Raw genomic sequence first — 15,913 nt, forward strand, 5'->3', positions numbered from 1 at the left:
TAAGTAATTTGAATTATTATTTTAATGTAGCTACTTAATTTTCAAAAAAAAAAAAATATTTTATTAATATGCATAATTGTGAAGTGCAAAAGCGTGTGAAAGTTTAATTAATAATGTTTTAATGTAAATAAAAATTTATTTTTATTTAATTTATTTTGAAGATAAAAATATCTTTTACAAAAGAAATATGTGGGTAAATTTTTTATATATGTCTATGAAATGAGTTATTTTTAAAAACTTTACAATTAATTGAGTTATAAATGACATGACAATATGCAAACTAAAAATTTAAATTTTTTTTACAAAAATATATTTATTTCGATCAATAGCTAATGTTTGTTTACCTTAACAAGTCCCCATATAAGGAAGCCAATTATCTGAATTTTTATTATTTTGAGGCAATAATTTTAAGGCACATATTTATGAATTTTTTATATAAGAAACAATAAAACTCGTACTTAATTTTTATATAACAATTTTTAATGTAAATAATATTAAATTCATTTCCTTGGGAACTATAGTTAAATCATCTTGCAAACATTATAAGGAAGTAAGGAAGTGTTGCCAAATTATTATTTATTTTTGTTAATACGAAATTTGTATAAAAAAGTATAAAAATATAAACATTTTTGTTTAATTTTCTGTATAATTTTTTATTTTTTTAGTTTTGCTATTCAATTCCATTATTTGTGTCTATTTATGCGACATATATAAGCTTTCTTGGATAGACTTGGTTTAATACAATATGTGCAGTAAATAGTGCAACCAAAAGATCTACATATATTAAGTTATATACATTTATCTCCAAATATAGCTCTCTTGAATATAGCAATTTGTTACTTATATTAAAACTTTAGCCTGTTAGATATATGTGGTTACAATTTGGTATTAAGCAAGTAATTTGATTATTTTGCTAATTATAAAATATTATTTTAATAATATTCACAGTCTAGAATTATGAACACGATAACCGGATAACAGACATAAAGTATTTTTACGAAATAACAACAACAAAATGCAATTGAAAAAAAATTTAAAAATAATGTAAAAATAGTTTGTTGTTGCTATTTATTATATATTAAAAATACAGAGACTCAGATGTGTATATATATATTTTCATGAATTTAGAATACAGAATTTATAAATTCTGCAATATTTTTAGATTTATTTTAAAATATTATTTTTAATGAATTTTTATTTATATTATAAAAATAACAATTCGTCCTTAATGATTTAAAATTTCTGAAGATCACAGTTCGAATAGAATATAAGATAATTAATACTAGATGAGCTAAATTACATCGCATTAACTGTGTGGCCCGAGAATCAGTTTTTATTCATTATCTACAATGTGCTACTTATTAGAGACTTTAAATTACCATTCCTCCGACTTTTTCACAAAAGCAAGGTTTTTATACTTATACTTTCTTGCTCGACTCTGATCGCAATCATTTAACAACCACTAGCAGCATGGAATATACTACATATAGTAGACAGCCACAGATCCTTTAAATCAACATGATTAATTAACAAAATTGACACTGACACATTTGTGTATCCAGGGGGGTAATTAAGGAATTGACATTATGATCTAGAGATAATACACTGCAAATATCCACTACAGAAAATATCTTGTAGTATATCACTCCCTTAGCATAATCCCGAGGACGCAGACAACATCATGAATGTCCACAAAAGTGAAGAAAACCAAATTTTATGTGTGCAACGAGCATAATTTTTTGCTTAAAAAAGCCATCACCGACAGGTTTGTTACTATAAAATACCATGACTACTCTGCACTATTAATTTTAATAGTTCAGAAATGACTTACTAAATTTCATTGTGGTCTTATCAGCGCGCCGAAACATTATGGTCGTTTAAAACAGATCGTCATACCAGAAATCGTAAATTTAATCGTAATGGTATAGCACTAGAAGATCAACAAGGGAAGAATTGTGAGATTACTAAAGATGTGGATATCACAAATTAATGGAGACATTGCATGTTATATAAATATTTGAATATGGGAAAAAATTTCGTAGAGTAGGGTTCCGCGATTGCTTAACCAGTGAACGGAAGCATACTAAAGTACCAAACATAGTATACTGTTTGTCATCTTTGAATAAAAAAAAAACACTAAACGAACAATACATTTAAAAAAGTGCGAAACAATTCAACTTACGATACTTACGACACTACGATACTATGCTGTTTGTTTTCGTTCACTCCATTTAACCATTAGCGCAATTATGTGACTACTATAAATCTGTATTTGTCTATATATTTAAACCAGGTTGTATATCTGATCATAATCTTGGATAAAACAGTCAAAATAGTGGACTTTTCCGAATAAACGTGCACCAAGGTAAACTAAGGATTTATCTGTCAATAAGGTCATGGATACAGTTTTTTGAATTGCGTACGTTATTATTTATATCAGTTACTTTGGTATGACTAAAATGATCATTATAAATAAAATTATAAATTTATTTAAATAATTAAATTTATAAATTTATAAAATATTATAAAGGGCTTTTGAAGAGATTCGAGATCGAATTTGTCATTTTGAAGCAAAAATTATCGCATTGTGTAAAAAAGGAAGCGCTATTCCATGCTCGTCTGTACATGGGTGCATTGTTCTCATCTATTTATTTCTCTATCAAACTTATTCTCAAGCTTTAACCCGCCACGACTATTTCCTGTTTCCGAACCTGAAGAAATGCCTCGGCGGTTGAAAATTGGTGTGAAATGAATAAGTCATCAATAACAGAAACCATTATTTCGGGCACCTTGATGAAACCAAATATATGAAAGGGATAAAAAATTGAAAAAAATTGAAAAATTGAAAACGCTGGACTGAAAGTATCTTGAAAAAATGATAAATTAAAATCTTTTATATAAAAAATCACTAAAAATCAAATTATATACGTATTAATGCAATATTATGCATTAAATACATATAATATTATGGATAAATAGAAGAGGATTACTAACCCAAAATACAAACGGCGAATTGTTAAATAATTAAGAAAATTGCAAATCAACTATTTCTTTCAAATCATTACCTTTTAAGCAAATCGTTTAGATTGTTATTTAATTTAATTTTTGTAAATCTTAGTAAAATTAAAAATCGTTAAATCAATAGCATCACGTAACGAATTTCCTTGAGGGCAGTCAAAATTACCAGCAAACTACCATTGTGCACACTTATAAATTCAAAGATACTTTGATTTATGTTGAAATGACAAGTCTGCTGGTATATTCAAAACAAAAGCATAGAGAAGGTGTGACATCGAGACAGTAAAATTACATCGTCTGACACAAAATCCGAATTAGAGACAAAATAATCGAAACGATTTGCCGCAACTAAACACTCACTCATCTAGACCTGCATATAGCAACGAAAACTGAAGCCCAATGCAACCAAGTGAGTCATCGAGGTGTAAATCGAAGTCAGTCACAAACCCAAAATGGTTACAAAAGAGACGCATCTTTTGTATGTGGCCCAGTTGAAGTTGAAGTCTGAACTCTCAAACTGACTGAAATCGAAAGCCATAATTTTTATGCAAATCAAAGCGTGCGAATGTGAATTTTAATTAGGAGTGAAGCTCCGAAAGAGCAGACATAAATACCTCATGAGTGTTGTTTACATATGGAGTGAGACATTACGAAATAAAATTGATTGTATGTTAATTATTAACAAATAATTCGTTAATAATTTCAACAAATTTGCAATCAGTTTTTTACAACGCTTTTATGTGCTTTTATTTTTAGCAACTGAACAGCAAAGGTAATGTCAACCAAAAGTGTTTGAGGTTCAAAATCAAAACACAATACAACTTCTCAATGAAGGTTGTTCAGTATCTGAAATAGGTTTTTTTGTAATACAATTTTTTTCGCGTGAACAAATAGACACCCACATTATGTATTACCATGGGATTGGGTTAGATTTAGTTGGAGAGTGCATGTTATTCGATGTCAAATTTACTTAATAATAGAGAAATGACCTACAATCAAGCTTCCTTATACGGGAAGCTGCTAAATGAAGCTAACCAAAATATTTATACATATGAATGTATGAATTTTGAAATATATTACCTAAAATAAGAAAGTTAACACTAAGATTACAAAACGTTATCTTACAACATAAACTAAATTTGATATAAATTGTATAAAAATTAAATTTGCACAAGACACAACAGAAGAAAAACCCAAAAGTTGCATAAAATGCTTAAATGCATTTGCAACAGAAAATGCATAAAACAGAAAAACTGGGAATTCCCAAACTTCCACAAAATGTTTGAAATATAAAATCCAGCTCAGCTACAAGCATTTGTGCAACATTAAAAACCGAATTCAACTGGCGAATTTATTTACCAAAGCTAAAATCCACATAAAATCTTTTTAAGATACTCACTTTCGTTAAATATTTTGCTGCATTATTCTTCCTCCTATAACACAAACACACATTCTGTTAAAAAATAACATGAGTATGCGGTATACATAGTTGCAGTAACTAGTAATACCACGGAACACTGTGTTTATACAGGGCAATATATACTTAGATAAACACCCTATTTAATAAGAAAAAATATAGAATAAAAATTCTTAAAAACCAACTGCAGATCATTTTTAAACCTATTAATAAAACCAAGCAAAACCGCATGGCATACTTTTATGTAACAGAATAGAAGCAAAAGGGGTATTCACAATTACGAGTAACAAGCTCAGTAACTACTAAAAGTATAATCGGTTACTCCAAACAGCAAACAGACTTTATCGTATCGATTTATTAAAAGAAATTGACTTTACTTATCTCAATTTTACCTTTTTTACTTCCAAACCTAATAATAACTCAATACAACTGCATAAATACTTGTATCTATTAGAATAGAAATAAATGAGTATTCACAATTACGAGTAACCAGCCCGGAAACTAGTAAGCGTGTAACCGGTTACCCTAACAGTAAGCACATCCAATCATATCGATTTGTAAAATGAAATTGCCTTTACTTATCTCAGTTTTACTTTTGTATCTTCATGTAACTAGAGACATAATTCTATATATTCTCTCTTCTATATATTCAGCATTAAAAATATTAAAAAAATTAAACATAAATGGTAATCAAACAATTTTCTTTCAAAGCTCCATGGTACATTAGAAATGAAGACTAACATAAAGTCTTGAGAGTCGAAAGTATGCAATAATATTATATATCAAAGACAAAACGCAGAAATTGTTCAATTTTGTGGAAACGTACACTAATTCAGAATTGAACTCTCTAAAATCAAAATTAATATATATTCCATCAGGAAGATATGCTGGGCTTCAAAGTATACTTGTAAAAAATTGTGTGAATAACTTATTAAAATTCAACAGAACTCTTAATACAGCGGATCATGTAAATGCTCACAGACATTATTAAATAGAAGTGCTTCAGAGACTAACTCGCGTTTAATCAATCAAGGAAGAAGAACAGAAGACTTGTCACTCATCGAACTACGTTTCTGTTTTGATATAAAATATATAATCCAATCGCTACGGATCAAACAATCTAAAAGATACAACAAAATCCATGATTAAACTCTGTGCTAAGTCAGCTAGCTCTCCGGATTTATAGGCGCTTACTTCATTCTCAAAAACAACCTAACATAAAGAACCTTAATATACATATATGTATATATTCAAAAAGGTTATAAATTTACTAACATTTTATTTAATTTTGATATATTAAAATTACACAAGTTCCAATTTTAGTCAATCTATAGAAGTAGTATAAATATTTATACTTCCCTGAAAGTCCTTTCCTAACAATCTTTTCCTTTTGTAAGCCAAAGCTTACAAAGGGCAATCATAAAGAAAGTGTGTGATTATCTCTTCTTCATCTTAGATACAATAATCCAGAATGTGATTCTATATACTTGTGTTCTGAAAGCACTATTACTTGCAGTTGGTACAATTAAGTTCCCTGCACTCTTGTATAAAAGCCAGGTCAACCGGGATGTTTTCGATGCTGTGAATGACTTCGCGATGAGTACAGAAGGCAAAAAATTGACTACTACTATCGTAGTCGATGTATGTTCGAGTATATTATCTCATTTATTAAGAATCTAAAACAGGAACCATACGTATGTACATTTTTTGTATATAATAGACATTTATTATAGCGTACATTAAAGTCTATACTACCTATTGCAGTGCTTCTTTTATATCATATATCTTTAGTTTATTCTTGACAAACCATAGTTGAGCAACTCTATTGAAAGTGCAAGCAACCACAAATCGCTTTAATTCCAGCCTTGGGGAATTCCTAGTGTGAACGGTGTACGAAAGGCATTTGTTTTATGACATAATGGGGCGAATAAGCAAATGCCTTAAGTACGTTGTACTCCAGATAATTTATTTATTTGAATTTGCAAACATTTAATCAAATTGCAATTTAATGTTTTATTAATTTATTGTCTTTAATTTTCAGTGTGAATCATCACAAATCAACTATTAAATTTACTATTACAGATTTTTTAATGCTGCGTGCAGAGCAGCGAAATGGGTTAATTTACGTGCCCTGCATTTTAATATCATATAAAAGTTTATATTTTTGTATTGTTCGCTTATAGGCAATAATGAAATTGACATAATTTATTAATTTTTCTTTCGAATTTTATATTTTTGATTTGTTTACAATTCCTTTAAAGGTAAGTGAAGGTCAATTACCCAGTTTATGCGTTTGGAATAAATTTTAAGAGTAATTTTAAATTTTCACTTTTGGATTAATGGAACAAGGGCTATAGTTATGATTTTATAAGAAGATTATGTTAAACTAAGTTGGCAGTTCCCAAAACTACTTAACGTATGATGTCTAGTAAAGCAATGAGCCATTATACTGATATAGAATACTTTGGGTTCGGAAAACTTTTGATTCATTCATCTTGTTGGTTGGTTCAAATGGCGACTTAACCTATGAGTTGACCTACTAATTTATGACCAAAAAGTTATCGAAGGTAGTTTATCATTCTTCTGACTGGTTCCAACTATAACAATGAATATTAAAGGGGAAGGGGGACTCGCAGTTGGGACGCATACCGTCAGTCTAGAAACATTCCTTGTATTCTAGTTTATTAACAATAATCTTTGCTTTAAATTGTATTTTAGCCAATATACGGACTTGTCTTACAAATTATAAGGAAACAATTCTTTTAACCTTGTTCAGTGTTGTAAAAGAAATTTTGCTCAAAGTCTTATGTAAATAAACCCAGATCAATATTGAAAAATTATATATTAATTACTTTTATTAATTTAACAATTAACTATTAATCTTGGAATATCGGATTCAATTCTATAATAACATAAGAATGAACTTGAATTTTGATCTTCATTTCTACTAAGATTTAAGTCTTATCAATACAACAGTTATATTATTATAATACTTTTCTTTTAGTTTCATAGTTCTTAGTTAACATATTTAGTTTAACCTGTGGTGGTCAAATTTAAAATCCATCATCGTGCCCTTTTCTCAGGCTACATAACCTGATTATAAATAAACTATAATTAACGAATTTAATCAGTAGAAGAAGCAACCAGTAATAGCAACCTTAAGGTAACCATTTTATGCAAATGACGATCGCCAGTTGACATGACTCGTATAAACTAAAACTATGGCACTCGGGGTCTATGTCGAAATCCCATTAAGGTCTAATCTAAAAGCTTTTTTGTACGCTTTTAAATCTTGGAGGCTTTCCTCTGTCTGGTTCCAGAACCAAAACCGGTGTTTGCGTATCTCACAGTGAGCCAGATTAACATAACCAAACTTATGGTCTTGTCTGAATTGCTGGAAATATGCAAGACTGACATTTTTTGAAAATCGTGATATCAGTATCCTCTGTATTTAAACTTGAACACTAATGTTTATCCATGATTAAAACTTCATATTATTAAATGTAACTTATGCTATACGCAAATATTAAAAAACTATTTGATTAAAAAAATCATTTTTTTCTAAAATGCCTTCTTAATAGTTCTACTTAATGAAATATAAATACATTAAATTTTTAAATAATCTATTTGAACTGATAAAAATTATTCTTAATTATAAATCTTTCAGATAATTCTATTTAATTAAGTACAAAGGTATGTATATATTGATTATACATATATAAAGTAAACTGGAACATATTTGATGTAAGAATAGTAGGTCCTAATATTTAACTTTAATGTATTCTGTTTTAAACTAATTGTTATATTAATAATAAACAATAAAAATTCTAATACAAATTCAAAAAATTCTATTTTATTACTATTTTATTATACCATATAGTATCAATAGTATTCATCTATGTACGTACATATTCCATTCTATCATTTCGCCTAATCTTTTTCAAACTTCAAAAACGACAAATTTCTGTATTTAATATTAATCATAATAAATCATTTATTTTAAATATTCAAGTCTATTCGAATTCTAAGTAGAGTTCAATGAAATGTGTTTCAAACAAATCAAATCTCTATAAAACCCAAAGGTCGAATATTTAGGAAAACTCTCGATTAAGAATTACTCAGAAAACATCGAAATTAAACGATTCAAGCCTATTTATCGCCAAATTAAACTGAAATTATGATTCACGAGACATCACAGACATTTCATTCAAATATCAACAAAATTAATTTCAATTTTTTATTTTTATCGCGTTAAGAAGTTTGACGTAGTCTGCTTCAAAGCAAAACATAAGCCCGGCTTTGCTTCGAAACGAAACTCGGTGAACGAAAGAAGGTCGAACTGACCACACTCAACTTTGCGAGTTAACAAACTTTTCGTTTCGACTTTTCTGTGCGAACCGCAGCGCACGCGAACGCTGTTCCAATTGAACTTCGGGAATTCCATCAAATTTTGGTTTCAGTTTTCATTTTACTGTGGATTTATTAAAAAAATAATACAATAATAAATTGCTTAGTACATGATTATGAAGATTTTTTTATTTACTATTTCTCTTATTTTTTAAACTGACATTGGGGTAAAAACAACATGAATATTTCAATTTGTTCGTACAGTTTTTACACCAAACGAAAAATATTTATAAAAATAAATAAGGAACTTTTTATTATTATTAAAATATGTTTATGAGAATAGTGAACTTAAAATTAAAGCTTCATTTTCAAACATCTATTTAATTATTTGCTATTTAAAAACAAATTAATGAATGGATACTATTAGTACTCTCTATCATAGATTATTATCATAGTATCATAGTATTATAATATTATCTATGTACAGAATCTACAGTATTATCTATTATCTATTCTATTAGTATGAGTAGTGCTTCTTTACAGCTAAAATATAATTTTTTTAATTTAGCTACTCTAAATCAGGGCTGTCCAAAACACGGCCCGCAGACCACATGCAGCTCGCGATCACATCTGGTCTGGACAGTCATGCTGTAAATGAAGTAATGAACCAAGTAAACTAATTAATTCTTAATTTTTGGACTCTGAAAATAGATAATAATATAAAACCCAAATTGTACTTATAATATTTGTTGTTCTAAATGCCGTGATTCATAACTTTCATTATATTGTTAAATGCCACTTAGTGTAGAACCATTTGAAGCATGCTATTTAACTATGATTTTATTAGTTTAATTTACGCATTAAGTGTTAATTGCTTAGTACTTTTTTTAAAACAATACGCCTGTTCAATATTTCAATATATGGCAATAAAGACATATTTAACTCATTTCATTATAACAAACTGAAATCGATAGTTTTATTACCAAAAAATATTTCGCTATATTAATTTATTCCGCTTACCGCAACAGAATTAACTGCTCGAAAAGTACTTACCTTAATATCGTAAAAACTAATATGCTCTCCATTGTTATGGTGTTTCATTTACTCTGATTCTGACGCAATTCTCTATTTTTTTTAACGTACATTGCGTTATTCCTAATTTTCCATTTCCCCTGAATTCTGAATCATTGCTCTGGTTCATTGTCTTATAATTTTTTTTTGTGGAATCCATTTATTTTATTACAATCTGTCAGGTATGAATGACAATAAGTAATATATATAATTATAAATCGTAATAATAATTATTGCGATCTAAAAAAAGAAAGACACGTATGGGCTATGCCCAGTGACATATCCATATATATTTAAAATAACAATGTGTGATCTATAAATACATATCTAAAATATCTTTCGATGTTTTCCTTCTTAGCCTTGTAAAAGTGTTGGAAGGGGACATCAGGTGTGTAACCAGCGGGTTTGGGTGCATATATATGGGTGCATATATATATTGTCTTATAATGAATTCCTTTTTTTAATATTTGGTTTTTACAACAAAATATAAAATATAATACCCAAACAAATAAATAACATTCATTACTATTTAAATGAACTGTATACGAATAATCTGCACTGACTTTTGACCTAGATCTTGAATTTAGCTGACATTTTTTTTTTATAAATTTTACTAAAAAATTCAAATTCCCGTATTATAGGAAAAAAATTTCTAAATATTTTCCTTAGACAATTCCGGTCGACAGGGTTTTAAGTATTTGCATTTAATATTGTTTTTGAAACTGTTCAATCTCAGTCCCTCTAAATTCTAGAGTATTTGTATCTACACGAGCATACACAATTTCATATGCATATCAACCAATGTGCAACTATAAAGCTCCAGTTCAAATTAAAATATATTAAACTGAATATAACTTTGAAAAATGTATTTTAATAAAAAATTTTTAAACAATAGTTATTAAGTTCTATAGTTTTGTAATTTTTTATAATATTCTTTATATATGATAATGGGATTTGCTATTCAATTATATAGTAATTTCTCCCAATATCAGTTTTTATTATGTGATCTATTAATTGCTAACCAAATTCCTTCTAATTATTAATTTATTTTGACGTTTTCATCACTGCATTTTTCCTTTCTCAGTGATACCATCAAATAAGCATCAACTCTTGGATTCAAACATAGCCTATCATTTCTTTTGCATCCAATAATGTACTAAAAATGCGATTCCAAATTCGCTAGGAATTTTTATAAATTAAGCGACATAAAAAATTACTTTCTTTTTGCTTTGAGTGTACAATTTTTTTTAAAGATTTAAGCACCAGAAGAGTACGTTTGAATCCGGTTCATTTATTTTTTTTTTTTGTATTATTTTTTTGAAATATTAAATTTTGGTTGATTTTTAAGGGTTTCGACATAATTTTTATAAGTCTTGTAGTGCATAATTAGTCATCATTGTGACGTCATTTGTAACATTCAGTTACATAAATTTTGTAGCTAAATGTGACAATTAACGTGATATAAAGTTTTTTATCTTTTTATTTTTTACCTCATGCAGGGAATGTATAATCATTTATAACTAAACTGTAACTGTAATTTCAAAATTTACTTACAATTACTACAGAGTATGAAATGTAATCGTTTAAAGTGAAAATTAGGTTTGAAAAAGACAAATAACTAATTTAAATAAACATTTTTATCACAATTTAAATGTGAATTATAATAATAAAAAAAAAATTATCTTTTATTATCTGTGGGAGATCTAATTTTCTCACACCTTAAATCAATACCAGTCACATAAAATTATATCACTCACAGTCATTCTGTGAGTTTTGGAATTTAGGATGCCCTGCCAAAACAAGCTTAAAAATATTCTTCTAGATTTATGATATGATACTACGTAGACCCAGGATTAAATGAGATCACTTGATTAAGAGAGTTTGTTTTGAACTTATAAATTTCCTTACTATCACCAACATTTTCTATTCGAAATAGATTTCTTGTCATAGAATATAGAATTTTTAAATATTAATTAAATGCTTAATACAGCGGTATCAAAATAATAAGTTAATTTCTCTCCAAACTTAAAATTAATTTATATTAGTTATGTTTACATTTGAGTATGCTAGCATATATACATTATAATAAAAGTAAGAATTATAATACCAGGCACAACAAGAATAGTATATTAATTTATTTACCTGCAAACATACTTTGACATATCGCATACATACGTAAGAATTATAATAGAGTTGACGTTGCTGGTGGAATATTTAATTGGTCACCACGGACTGCGTTATCACTTTAACTAAGTAGTTCTGTCTGAAGAGATTGATTGTCGACACTGTTTTGAAGCAGACGAGTCTTTCAGTTACATTCTCTGTGACTCTCCAATCTTGATCTGGGCCAGTAGGAAATCACTGGGTCTAGAATAACTTTCCTCTTCTGATATGAGGAGTCCTCAACGGCTGATATTTTGGCTTTCATTCGAAGGTCGGAATGTCTTCTATTCGGTTAGAGTAGCACCACGAAAGATCAACTATGGTCGCGGTGCTCGGTGCTCGGAACCGGTACTCTGTCTATTATCTATCCTAATAGTAGCAATAGCTATATTCGGCAGCTCCGCAGTGCAACAAAAAACAACAAGTCTCTTGTCAAAGTCTCTTACAAATATGTATATTGGCATCACTGTTGCAATCTGTCAAACAGCATATTTTCCCAATTAAAAAGTAGTAGCTTAAAATTTAAAACAAACGTAATTTTATATATATTGGATAGCCAATTAAAAGCAATGGTAACAATGTAGGAAATTTTGAAATTTCCTTTTACAAAGAAATTAATTACAGTTAAAAACATTAATGCCTCAATAAGCATAAACTTGTTAGCAATTAACAACTTAAAAAATTCAATGTTTAATGTTTAATTCCATTTTTAATTACGCTTTCTTCATTATTCTTGAAAATTTTTGTGTATTGTGTATTTAATTTTAATATACGAGTTTTCCAAAATACTTTTTGTTTACAATTTTTTAATTTTGTTTGCATATAACTGGAATATTCGTTGAAATCCCCAATGTTGGTTTCAATAAATCGCTTATCCCTTTTGGCAACATTTTTTCTGTAGTCTCTTAGATAATTAGAGATTTCAAAACTAGTCTATTAGAGTAAAAAGTGGTGTTGTTGTTTTGCGTACAAATTAGAGGTTTTTAGCAAATGACTCGATATTTTTTCACACATCTGAGTGACCGAATACACCTATTAAAAACCGTACCAGTGACAGAACCGCCTGTACCAGTGACATTGCCTGGAAGCGTTAAAGATACATCCCTTCCTCATACAATATATTCTACAGATAATATAAAAATATAAAAACATTGCAAAAAAATGATTTTCTAGTACATCCTGTCCCCTTTGGTATCCAGACTACGCTGCTGGCCAGCATTAAATGTGAGATATGGAAAAAGTGACAGTGAAAAATAACACCAGAAGTATAATTTTTAAGTATGGAATAATGGTTAAAATTTTTTTATAACTACAATGTGATCAATGAGGGTTTAAGCTTAAATAATTTTATTGTTTTGTTTAATTGATCATAAATTATTTACTACTTTTCGTTGAAAATTGCCTAACTTAAGCTAACCAAAATCATTTTATTATATACAATTAGGAAAGTTAAGGTAACGAAAAGTTATCGAAAAGGTATTTCGACCATCGTATATTGTAATTCAGTCCAATAACCTCACTGCAACTTCCACAAAACAATAATTTAAATTAGTTTTAAACAAAAATAGATTCGTTACAGCTGTCACTAATAAGCTATTGTTAATTTACATATCTCCCTATATATTTATATTTGAATTGTAATCGTTTGCAATAAACTGACAAAACCGAAACGATCACTTTTCTTTATTAAACTTTTTTGCAAAAACCCACACATAATTTGAATTCAATGGCGGAGCAGGAGGACGAAGAAAACAGAAATGCTCTACAAAGCCACACTTCAGATCTACGCAAACGTAACGCTTTAGCAACGAGGCTTAAATGTTATTGCATTTCAAAAACAAGAAAAAAAAACAAACACTAAATCTAAACAGAAAATGGCCTTAAAATATTCGCGGAACACAAAAATCATTCATAAAAACCGAAAAAAAAACGAAAAAAACAAGCGAGATATGCGTCACAAACACCAAACATGCAGCGCAGAGCAAGAAATGCCGAAATTCATTTACTGCATGGCATGGAAAATGGCATATGGCATTAGCAAGAGCGATCGGCGAAAGAGTGTGAGTGAAGAAGAAAATAAGCTACTAAACTTCGCTTAGCTTAGCTGCTATGTAGATTTGCTTTGTATGCTGTTGAGCGCGCGTTTAAACCCCGGTTTTGAGTTGGTATAAAAACTAGTGTGCAGCCCAAAGCAAAATCAGTCAACGAGTCAGCAACAAACGAACAAAACACTAACCTGATCTCAACAGGTACAAAAGGATATTTTTATTTACGAACGGATTGCATAAGGATTTAAACCGTTACAAAGTTTTACATAATATTATTATTATTTTTTTAATTAACAACAACACAAAAACAAATAAAGGTGAGTTGTGTGTGGTGTGACGAAAGCAAAGTGAAGTGCAAAAATGTGTCAAAAGTTGTGCAAAATATAAAAACTAAAATTATATAAAATTTGAACTTCAAGCCGTCAGAAATTAAAAATAAATTAAATTTCTTTTTATTGAATAAATAAATGAATTTTCAATTACTTCAAGTTTAAGTATTTTACGTTAAATAATTCGAACAACATAAAAACAATTCGTACCAGCCGCAAAATTGTGAAAACACTATGAACCGCAAGAAAATTACAATAAAATCACCTTAAAGATAAAAAGTGAAATTGTTTTACGAATTTGTTGGCCGCAATTGATGTGCTCCTCAAGATTGCAATTATTGCAGTCCGAAAGAGTTTCCTTCAATAAATGAGAAAATATTTTGCTATTTTATTGAATTTCCACAAATTTTGTGGCATGCAACTTCAAAGAAATAAAAATTTAAACTCGAAATTCGTTTGGATTTAAGTTGAGTGAACTTCAGTGGACAATACGTTTAAAGAATGAAAATGTACAGTCAAAACAAATATTTTGTGACATATTAATTGAATTAATTCAAAATTGTCATGTACAATCAAAAAACTTTTGTTATTATCAAACAGAGTGACTATATTTCTTTAGTACCTAACTTGAAAGATTAAATATCTTAATTAAATAATATATTTGCATTTTTAAAAGTATTTTATTGTTGCATTTTACAATATTCCCTAACGTTTTTAAAAGACTCTAAGAAACGTCCATGATACACTTTATTATAATATTTAATCATAGTGTTATAATCATAAAATTGAAAGAAAATACTTACTGCAAATTTATTCAATGTTTTTTTTGTTGAATGATTATCAAAAGTTTCGCATTTTAAAAGTTAAGAATTTTTATATTTCCATAGATGTTTGGTTTTCAATGTCAATGTATTTATATGTTTATATATGTTTATTTCTATCTAAAAATCACTTGTTCTTATATTTAATGCGTAATCTTCTTTTGTATCCTTATGTGCTTAACTTAAACAAAAATTGATATAAAAAACAGGAATAAATATGAAAGTTACACATAAATAATAAATAAACAATAATTGTATTTCTGCAGTTAAAACTATGATAGAATTAGAATGCCTTCTTAGCTGTTGATCTCCCTTTAGCCAATAGAAGGTTCATTCTGACTTTGATAATTGTACTTGATAATACGTTTTCTAATAAATTATTTTTTATATCCTTATACAATGACTTCTGTCACTCACAGAATTTTCCATAAATAAATCCTTTTGCTGTATTCTTACATATTTATAGAAAAATATACCTGTGTCAAAATTCAAGAAATCCAAACATTTCGATATCATTATACTTTTTTCTTCTACAATAAACTCTCAAATAAAATGTTTACCATGTGTTAACATTTTCTTAATATCCTTAATATCCTCCAATCTTAACACATACCATTTGCGCTCAAGAAACACAACTTTTTATTCTGTACTTTTATTCTTTTATCTATTAATTAATATTTTCGCTACATTTTAAAGCTC

This window comes from Teleopsis dalmanni, chromosome 1 (genome assembly GCF_002237135.1).
Source record: "Teleopsis dalmanni isolate 2A chromosome 1, ASM223713v2, whole genome shotgun sequence".
In the NCBI taxonomy this organism is placed as follows: Eukaryota; Metazoa; Arthropoda; class Insecta; order Diptera; family Diopsidae; genus Teleopsis; species Teleopsis dalmanni.